Source organism: Dysidea avara, chromosome 5, assembly GCF_963678975.1.
Source record: "Dysidea avara chromosome 5, odDysAvar1.4, whole genome shotgun sequence".
Lineage (NCBI taxonomy): Eukaryota > Metazoa > Porifera > Demospongiae > Dictyoceratida > Dysideidae > Dysidea > Dysidea avara.
Genome location: NC_089276.1, coordinates 9,650,770 through 9,659,418, shown reverse-complemented (window position 1 = coordinate 9,659,418; position 8,649 = coordinate 9,650,770).

The window sequence follows — 8,649 nt, the reverse complement described above, 5'->3', positions numbered from 1 at the left end:
CGCCTGCATGCATTTTTGAGATCAATGAAATGGGAAGCAAGGAATCTACTTGGAGTGGCGTAAGACTCACGATACCCAGATGTCACAACTAGTCACCCCTTTCCTATAAGAGCCCATAATACATTAGACTTATTGTTTACTACTCATCCTGACTCTGTACTATCCTGTCATCCAGCACCAGGGTTAAATGATCATGATGCAGTATTAGCAACCATTCAAATTCCCAGTCATATGTCGAAGAAACCTTCCCGAACAATCTACCTTTACAAATTGGCAGATTGGGACACAATCAGAGAAAAACTATGCAACCTTTCTCATACCTATTTTGAATTAAATCACATGTCTTATCAAAGCCTGGAAGAAAACTGGACCTTTTTTATGCAGAATCTTCAGCAAATTATTGAAGACCACACTCCTACCAAAACATCAAGTACTAGAACTCACTTACTATGGATGTCTAACACTTTGAAACGGCTAATCCGAAAGAAGCAAAGACTTTATAATCGAGCCAGGCACTATCATCATGACACCGATTGGTCCGAATACAAATTGCTGCAGAAAGAGGTAAACCTTAAACTTAAACACCAGCACAAAACATATGTGACAAATCTTGTATCATTATCACACAACAGAAAATTTCTTTGGCACTACCTGAAAACTTGTAAGCAAGATAACAATGGCATTGGTACGTTAATACATCCCGAAAATGGCAATGCTTTAGCAGACCTAATTGAAAAGGCAACTGTTTTAAATGATCATTTCAAATCTGTATTCACAACTGATAACAACAGCAGTACCATTCTTGACAAAGGTCCTTCATTACATCCATCTCTACCAGCATTTGAAATCACTGAACAAGGAGTTTACAACATTCTAACCAACTGTGATCCATCAAAATCTCCTGGTCCGACTCTATATATCCACTTGTACTAAAGACAACAGCAGCTGAAATTTCTCCTATGCTTACTCACATATTTAAACAATCGCTAGAAACTGGAACTGTACCATCCCAATGGAAACATGCCTATGTCAGTCCAATATTCAAGAAAGGCCAAAAATCTGACCCAAAAAACTACTGCCCCATCTCGTTAACATCAGTATTATGCAAATCAATGGAACACATGATAGTAAGTCAAATAATGAAACATCTGGAAGATCAAAATATTCTTTCTGACAGACAGTTCAGATTTAGGTCTAAGCACTCTTGTGAGTCACAATTATTTATCACCATCAATGACATTGCCAAACAAATAGACACAAATTTACAAGTTGATGCTGCAATACTAGATTTTTCTAAAGCTTTTGATAAAGTATCTCACTCAAGACTCCTCTACAAACTAAGGCACTACGGAATAAGAGGGAATTTATTACACTGGCTTGAATCCTTTCTTCACAGTCGCACACAACAAATTATAGTAGAAGGCTCTAAATCATCCATTTGTGATGTAACATCTGGTGTTCCCCAAGGGTCTGTCCTTGGACCAGTTCTTTTCTTGATTTATTTCAATGACATCATTACCAACATCCAAAGTGAGATCCGTCTATTTGCAGATGATATTCTTATTTACAAAACCATTAAAAAATCACAAGACCACAAAATACTTCAAGATGATTTAAACTCACTAACAAGATGGGCAAATTACTGGATGATGGAATTCAACATCTCCAAATGTAAAATTTTACTGGTAACAACACACCATAACAAATTTAAAGTACTTTCACATACAAAATGTCCAACATTCCACTGGCTACAGCATTAGAACACAATTACCTTGGAATCCGTCTCCACCACAAACTATCATGGGATCCTCACATCAATTACATCTGTAACAAGGCAAATTGACTCCTTGGATTCTTAAAAATAAATCTCCACAATGCACCATCAGAAATTAAAGAACACGTCTACAAACAATTGCTCTTACCATCATTAGAATACTGCTCAGCCACCTGGGACCACTATCATCACACCAGTATTAGTAAACTAGAAATGATTCAACACTGCACCGCTTGTTTTTTTTTAACATAGATCTAACCAAAACCATGATAGCATCACAGACATGTTAACCAGTCTTGAATGGCCTACACTTCAAAACAGAAGAACAATTGCTAGACTCACCTTCCTATTCAAGATTGTCAGGAACTTACTAGTAATACCTGATCATTGCTTACCATCACCAACTCTAGTATCCTACACCCGTGCTCAACATCCTCTCAAGCTAACTCAATTGCAAACAAGAGTTGATGTGTACAAATACTCCTTCCTCCCTCGAACAATTATTCAATGGAACTCCCTTCAGATTCCTAACATCGACACAATAGAACTTGAAACATTTAAGAACGCTGTCAGTAATATAATATAATATGTGATTGTAATGCTCATTAGCATGTTGCCCCTAGTGGGCTTTGCTAATTAACAATAATAATAATAACAGGGGTGCGTCACAGAACAGTCAGGGAATTATACCGGACATTACTGTTACTCACTGTTATTCTTTATATAGTTAAAAACTTTACAGTGCTGGTTCTTAGGGGTCTCTTAGCTTACCATATGTAGCCATATCAGTGGGTACATGCAGACTGCCTTGTGCATTCCAGATGTGGATTTTCTTCTACATTCAAACAAGGCATTATCTGCTGAAAGTTTTTAATTTGCTTGCCCATAGCATTTTTCCTACAATACAATAATGCTATTGTGCCACTATATACATACATAGTGTATGTTCTACAGAGCTTTTCATGCTTGCTCATAATTATTTCACACAGTACTTTACTCTTTTATTTATTTATTTATTTAAAATTCTTAGGGGTATTATGCTAATGTACAATTGCACTAAATATGTAAGTGGTACTTAACTGTCTCTATGTAGATAATTCCATTATGGATCATCCTTTATTGTGGTTATAGCTATTTGCAGTGACTCAGAAGACATTTTTATAACTAGTGGTTTTCCATAAGTTTCATTGAAATATGAATGGTTTAAAAAATCAAGGATGAGGGAATTATGGTGGCATAATTTTGGAAACTTTGATTACAGATTGTATTGTGGTATACTTCTAGGAATAATTGGATTAATCAAGAATAATAGGTGAACAATGAAGGATAATTGTACTAAGATGTTTATGACCTTAATGAGATACACTTATGGCTTTCAAATTTGTTTTTGAATTCACACCTTAGAAGATATTAATTTTGTAATTGTATATACAGGTATGTGGTCATTGGATAACACAATTAAGTGCTTCCATGTAGCTATTGCTTCCATTTTCAGTCATAAGTAACATCAAGACTTATTTTCAGTGCCAAACTTTCAATCAACTCACAAGCTAACCCATTAACAATGCAACCTTTATTATTATTAGTGTTGCACCAATATGACTTTTTCTGATATTCCATTAACTAAGCTTGCACCAATTATGCCGGCATAACTTTGAGCGTAATAGGCTAGCAAAAGCATCAAGCATTATGCCAGCATATTCAAGAATTTTAATTAAAACACGCAGTGCGCGCCAAAAATACTGCACAACATGAACACACTGCACATTATTACTGCATTTCATATCAAAAACCTTGTAGTGTTATTATTTTTACTATTTCTTGACTGATTATTCACACTTTATGGAAATGAGATCGGGATACTCTAATAGAGCAGTCACTTACTCTAATACAGCAGTCAGGAAATGCAGATATTCTCTAATAAAACATTCAGCTCTCAAGCATGATCTTGATTTTGAGAGCATAATTTGAACATAATAGGCTGGATTTTGAGCACTGCTCAAAAGCATAATGGGCAATTTTCAAAGCATAATTGGCTCAAGCCTTCCAATAACCAATATTGTTCAAGCCGATAAATGTAGCTGAATCCAATATAGTACTACTTCATGCCAATTTTGGGCAAGTTTTACTAAAAGTTTGATTGTAAAGGACAAATTCAGCTTGGTTATAGTGCCAGTAGTGCTACAGTTAATGGCAGCAATAACAACATTTTAATGCAACTGTATGTATTCTAAACATTATTTGGTGCACATTTCTGTCATGGAACTGATCTGATACCAATACACACAGAAGTATCTGATACACTGTATATGGTTTTTCCAATAACCAATCTGATTATCTGTGCTACACTAATTATTATGTCAGAAGAATATATACATGAAATTTCATTACAATTGCACACTTACTGCTATTATTTGCAAGACTGTCTTAATCATGTGTTTGGTTGGTAAAATTGCAAACTAATTGTGGATAATACTATCTGTAGGACGAGCTTAAAAACAAAAAACAAAATAGAGCCTACTGAAGAGATTTTGAGAGAAATTCTGAATAGAATAATCAAGAGGATAATTCCACACAAGCCTATTTAAAATATCACAAAATGAAAACTAAGGAGAAATTTACAAACCCTGGCTTCTATCTAATTTAAAGCTGTTCTACATGTCCTTTCCAGAAAATGACATGATACTGTTTTTATAAACCATATGCATATGAAAATCCCAAAAATGGCTGTAACTTAACAGATACTTTAAAATTTGAATGATGGCCCTCCTTAGGAGGACTATGGGGACCATGCATAGTCCCCCTAAGGGGGGCCATGGCCCCACCTGCTGAAACATAAATTTTCAAGAAAGTTACTGTATAGATTGGCATTGTTAGTTTTTAACATTTTTCATGCTATTAGCACCAATTTTAAGCCATTTAAAGCCTTAAAATTGCAGCTGAATCATCCCTCAGCTTCCAAAGATCCTCTAAAAGTTAACTTCATACTACAGCTATACAACAAATCAAAATTCTTGCCCCTGTAGCTATTTAAGGTCTAGAATTGCAATTTTTGTTTGCTTAATAAGAGTTTTGGTCTATAATAAATCATAAAAACTACAAAATGTTGTGACATAGTTGCGGTTGTTGCTATGGTAATAAATTGTAAGTTTAGTAAAGAGAATTCAACGTAATCAGTGCAAAAAGCAGAATCGAGATATGTCAGTGGTGTATACATCCAAAGTTTTAGAGTGAATTGTGTGTGTATGTACATGATAGTAATATTTTCCTTACTGTGTTTGCTGGAACTTTTCCCCTATCACCTGATCCTCAATTTGATCATAGATAGTAACCCAAGGTTAGTGACATAGCTATCAAGCTTTATTATGATCTGATCTATAAAGCTCACTTGCACTCAACAGACTCAACATTTACTTTTCTACTCAACAGTCAACACTATTACTATTGCTTGATTTGCACTTGCAGAACCCATAGAGGACATTGAAGCTAGTTTACAAGTAGCTGCAATTATACATGTTACAGTATAAATTGATACTGACAGTGAAATTTTAAACTTTCTAATGCATCAGTGTACATGAACAATTTCTGATGGCATTTGTTCCATTCGGGGATGGTTGATGCGGCAAGGGAAATAAAGTGACAAATTAGTTTTAGCCACTAAGCTGAAATTCATCACAATGGTTGCATTATGAATTGACTTACAGGACTGCATAATGTAGTGTGGGGATGAGGAACTAATAATTAAGTTTATGTGGTCTTATACAGTAGCTATATTAGTTCATGAGCCAACCACCCAAATTTAACTGATCGGAACAATTCAAGATGGCCAATTCTATCATACATTTCCCGAAAGATACATGTCTAGATTGTATATTGGCATGATAGCAATGCTGAATCAGTAGCTTTCCCACTGTACAGCCCCTGTTTATGTTACCATGGGCAACAAGACATGGGCAACAAGATATCAATTCCAGACAATTTTAAATTTCACATTTTGATTATAACTTCAGATCTACATCACATTTCTCAATGCTGTTTTTGCACATGATTACCCTCAAGGGTTGTTACTTATTTGTATACTCGATACTATGGCAACCACTACAATTATGTCGCTATTTGTATATTTATGGTTTTTAGATTAGTATTTAGCCTGCAAGTCACATCTGTACCATTCAAGGTGGCCAATTCTATCATGCATTTCCTGATAGATGCATGTCTATAGATTGTATATTGGCATGATAGCAATGCTGAATTAGTAGCTTTTTCACTGTATGGCCCCTGTTTATGGTGCAACAAGATATCAACTCCAAGACAATTTTAAATTTCATACTTTGATTATAACTTTTGATCTACACCACATATTTTAATTCTGTTTTTTACACATGATTACTCTCAAGGATTATCACATCTTTGTACACTTGTTATCATGGTAACAACCACAATTATGCCACTATTTGTATATTTATGGTTTTTAGATCTATTGTATCTAGTTTTATATACTTCTAAATTTTGTAATAATGCAGAAATTTAGTAGCACCTGATATTTACTAAAATAATGTGTATTTGAAAGAAAGCTATGTTGTGATTGTTGTGCAATTTAGCAAAGCGTGTCTACCTAGCTTCACATGCATGTGCAATACTTAAACCTATATTATGTACAAAGAAAGGTAGATTATGCAGACTTGATTTCATTGTATGTGTATAATTGTGATAACAATAAATTAACTATTTATAAAAATTAATAATATTATGTTGTTACACTCAGACCATTAGTCTGTGAGCTGACTATCCAAATTTAACTGATTGATACCATTCAAGGTGGCCAATTTTACCTTACATTTTCTGAAGAAGGCAGGTATATAGATTATTATTGACATCTTGGTTTAACTGTGAATGTTTATTTGTGATAAAGCCAAAGAAGCCATGTTATATATTTCTGATGGTGGAGTGAGGTTACATATACCCACTAGTTGATCTTATTGTTCAGAGATAGGAAGTTTTAGTTAATATATTTAATGCAACAGTGTTACAACCATCGTAATTTGCTAATACAGTAAATATTTCCATAGTTGTATTTAGTCATCATAATCATCATCATCACTATCTGTATTATTGTTGGCATCTAACTGTCCTCCTTGAGGAATGTCTTCTGTAGGCTGATTCTCGCAAGATGATAGTCTGCATGGTTCTGAGTATTTTAGTCCATTGACAACACAGCTGCACGTTGGTGCTGTGCATGACTTAGCACAGTTACATGCCAGGAGTGCCATAACTGACTCTGGAGCTGTATCAATATCCATCCAATCAATTGTAAGAGTGCATTGACCTCTCAAGTCTCAATGTCTCCAGCTTCCAACCATGCCCATTGGGCAGTGGTACTTCTGGCTTTGGTATAAGGCATCTCCAAATTACTGTCTGATAGTTGGCACGGAAATATGGCATTACTGCAGGGTGAAAGATGATGTGGTTCAACATTACTCTTTTTTGCTACAAAGAGCCCATAGCGCAGATCATCAACCTTGGTTGCTGATGTTTTTGACAAATATAACTGGCAAGTGAATGTTTCTAGTTCATCAGATGGCTTGGTACAATCCATTCTCTTCCAAAACTACTAAATGATTCCTGTAGCTCAGCATCTTCTATCATCAGTTTCAATGCATTCAGCTTCCCAAGTAATTAAAGTAAACATAAAATTAGTGAGATCTTCTGGAATTTGAAGGTCAGTCAAAGCTGATGGTAGAAATGGCCCCCCTTGGACCTACAGTACCATATGTATACCAGAAACTAGAATCATGCATTCACACTGCATTTAGAAGTATAGAAAGCCAATTGGCAAATAGAAGACATCGCTTATAAATGTGCCTAACATTTATAGTTAAACTGTACACTGTAAAGAAAGTGAGGCAAATAAATTTGAATTTTGTGCAAGGATCGAGATACTCTAATAGAGCAGTCACTACTCTAATAGAGCAGTCACTACTCTAATAGAATAGTCGCAATTCTGATGTCATCAATTTACAAATTTTACAAATCGTAACAATGCTAGCTACTCCTTATTTTGATTTGGTATACACTTTACCATCAAACAGGTTATCTCAGATAGGCTAACCAATCTTTGTACGCATTGCAAATCATACACTTTTAAGCTAAGCATTATCAAAAATGCTCTGAAATTCAAACCTGGGAGGTCTGATTTTTAAAATTTTCTCCAACTACAGTTTTACAAACTGTATGTCCATCGTTCATCCAGCTATATGCTGAATAAGGTTATGCAAATGAATATAACTTGTGTTCTAGAATTTCCCCATAGCTCATAGTAGAATAAACACTGTTGTGCACTAAAACTTCTTGCCCCCCCTTGGCCCCCCTGACAGTGTCTCCTAGATCCGCCTATGCTGTGTCACACATCCATACGCTTCCCTTTCAGCTACCTTAATTAGGATCCTGCAGATTGTACTGCAGAAAAGTGCTATTATCTTCATCAGTACCTTTCACATAGGTGTAGAGCCTGTAGCAAGATTTAAGATACCATGCTTCTGCTGCAACAAGGTCTCTTGAGGTAAGAACTAAGACATTTGTATCATTACACTGTAATGCCGCTTCATGTATTCTTGCGTCTACTTGCAGTTCCACACACCGTAGGGCTTTTCCTCCAGCAGATTGTCGTTTTGGCTGTAGAATGGCGCTACTACTGTTACACTCCAGTTCCTCGCTTCATGGTAAAAATCTGCCAACATTTCTGTGATAAAATACAATTGGTACTTCTCCCTCAGCAAAATCTTAGTAATTGCTACACAGTTATGCTACATCGCTACATTTTTGTCATGTTTCTTTGTTACAAGCAGTTGAAAAAAGGTATACTAACTGGGTTCTGA